Genomic DNA, 2,961 nt, shown 5'->3' with positions numbered 1-2,961 from the left:
ATAAAAATAAAAATATATTTTGTTACTTGAGTCAAAGAGCAGATATATCATGCTTAATTCCCCTATGTTTTCTTTTTCTTTTTTCTTTCTTTTCTTTCTTTCTTTTTTTTTTGAGATGGAGCCTTGCTCTGTTGCCTAGGCTGGAGTGCAATGGCGTGGTCTCGGCTCATTGCAACCTCTGCCTTCTGGGTTCAAACGATTCACCTGCCTCAGCCTCTCAAGTAGCTAGGATTACAGGCTCCCACCACTACACCCAGCTAATTTTTGTATTTTTAGTAGAGACGGGGTTTCACCATCTTGATCAGGCTGGTCTCGAACTCCTGACCTCAGGCGATCCACCTGCCTCGACCTCCCAAAGTGCTGGGATTACAGGCGTGAGCCACCACGCCCAGCTGATTCCCCTATATTTTCATTGGCAAATTCTGTTGGTCCCACTGTCGAAAGTTATCATGGGCTGGGCATGGTGGCTCATGCCTGTAATCTCAGCACTTTGGGAAGCTGAGGTGGGAGGATTCCTTGAGGCTAGGAGTTTGAGACCAGTCTGGGCAAGTCCCTGTCTCTACAAGAAAAAAAGGTGTCATGCACTGTGTCAAAGTGGAATAACAGGGACCAAATTTGCCCTCTCACAGGAAACAACCAACTCTGCCCCCCACAAAAAAACAAAATACATGAAACAATAATTTTCTTTTTTTTTTTTTTTTGACGGACTCTCACTTTGTCGCCCAGGCACAATCTCACAATGGCAAGATCTCGGCTCACTGCGACCTCTGCCTCCCAGGTTCAAGTGATTCTCCTGCTTCAGCCTCCTGAGTAGCTGGGGTTATAGGCGCCTTGCCACCATGCCCGGCTAATTTTTGTATTAGTAGAGATGGGGTTTCACCATGTTGGCCAGGCTGGTCTTGGACTCCTGACCTCAGGTATTCTGCCCGCCTCAGCCTCCTAAAGTGTTGGGATTAGGTGTGAGCCACTGCGCCTAGCCAAAACAATGATTTTTAAGACATTAGACATCAGGCACCAAAGGACAGTGATCCCTGAAAGATGGGAATCAAGGTGAACACTACAACTGTCCCAGCACACTGCCTGGAGAGCTTCCATGCTATGGCACTGGAAGGGGAAACTGAGGCAGCGCCTGGTGGACTCCCTAAGTTGAGGTGGTCCAGAGAGACATGGGCAGCTGTAGCTAAAAGGACAGAATGTCAGGATAGAGGAGCACAGAGAATCGCAGAGATCTGCAGAGGGTCGCCCCTCAGTATTTAGCAGAGTACTTATCGACACATGCATATGAGGCAGCTACCTAAGGCCAGGAAAAGAACCATCCGAATGGATTGGAGGGAACAGGTCCTGACGCTCACATGGAGCTTTTGAAAATAGTGCCTGCATCCACCAACTAGAGTGGAAAACTCAATTCAACAGGGCATAGAGTACACAGGAACATCTCGTCTCAGTTGTGGGGAGTAACTAGCCCTAGACTTAGTATTGCTCCAGGCTCACTTCACACATCATAAAAGAAGACCGGAAAAGATCCTTAGGAATAACAAAGATTGATAGGAATAAAAAAAGACCCAGCTCCTAAAAAGGTAAAATTGACAATGTCTGTTATCCAAACAAAGATTACCTGGCATAAAAAGAATCAGGAGGCTGGGTGCAGTGGCTCATGCCTGTAATCCCAGCACTTTGGGAGTCCGAGGGCGAGCGGATTGCTTGAGCCCAGGAGTTGGAGAACAGCCTGGGAAACATGGTGAAACCCTGTCTCTACAAATAATTTTAAAAGTTAGCTGGGAGTGATGGCGTGTGCCTCTAGTCCCAGCTACTCAGGAGGTCCAGGTGGGAGGATTGCTTGGGCCCAGGAGGCCAAGGCTGCAGTGAGCCATGATGGGGCCATTGCACTTAAGCCTAGGTGACAAAGAGTGAGACTCTGTCGCTAAACATAAATACGTAAATAAAATGAAAAGGACAATATTCCAATCTGTGGAAACTTGGATGAAAATTTAGGTATTCCAGACTTGTGCAAATTAATTGTATCTATATCTCAGAGAAAATCTTCCTCGAAACATGATTTTTTTTTTTTTATTGGGGAGACAACTTCCAATGTAAACTGAAAGTGTACACCTAAAACACAAATCTGTAAGGTAAAAATTACTCTGCTCAGACCCAGTTGTGCCAGCTTTAATATTAGTGTCCCTCCTTTATTACCAGAAAGGGGTCCCGATCCAGACCCCAAGAGAGGGTTATTTGAGATGGAGTTTCGCTCTTGTTGCTCAGGTCGGCTCACTTCAACCTCCGCTTCCTGGGTTCAAGCGATTCTCCTGCCTCAGCCCCCTGAGTAGCTGGGATTACAGGTGCGTGCCATCACGCCCGGCTAATTTTTGTATTTTTAGTAGAGATGGGGTTTCGCCATGTTGGTCAGGTTGGTCTCGAATTCCTGACCTCAAGTGATATGCCCACCTGGGCCTCCCAAAGTGCTGGGATTACAGGCGTGAACCACCGTGCCTGGCCAAACAACATCTCTTATAAACAACTGCCCCTGGGCATGGGTGGGTGGGTGGAGGATGTGACTGAGCTGAGATGCTCCTTTCTCTCTGAGACTGATAAATTTTGCATAGTTTACATAGCTCAGACTGCCCTTGGGCTATTTGTCTTTTCTCCCCTCCCCCCCACCAGGCAGAGTCTTGCTCTTTCGCCCAGGCTGGAGTGCAGTGGCATGATCTCCGCTCACTGCAGCCTCCATCTCCTGGGTTCAAGCAATTCTTCTGCCTCAGCCCCCCCAAGTAATGAGGATTACAGGCGTGCACCACCACAGCAGGGCTAGTTTTTGTATTTTTAGTAGAGATGGGGTTTCACTGTGTCGGCCAGGCTGGTCTGGAACTCCTGACCTCAAATGATCTGCCCCCCTTGGCCTCCCAAAATGCTGGGATTGCCGGGCGTGGTGGCTCAAGCCTGTAATCCCAGCACTTTGGGAGG

The sequence above is a fragment of the Rhinopithecus bieti genome, unplaced genomic scaffold, assembly GCF_001698545.2.
Source record: "Rhinopithecus bieti isolate Rb0 unplaced genomic scaffold, ASM169854v2 scaffold_18349, whole genome shotgun sequence".
Classification (NCBI taxonomy): Eukaryota; Metazoa; Chordata; class Mammalia; order Primates; family Cercopithecidae; genus Rhinopithecus; species Rhinopithecus bieti.
Note: the sequence above shows the minus strand (reverse complement) of the source record.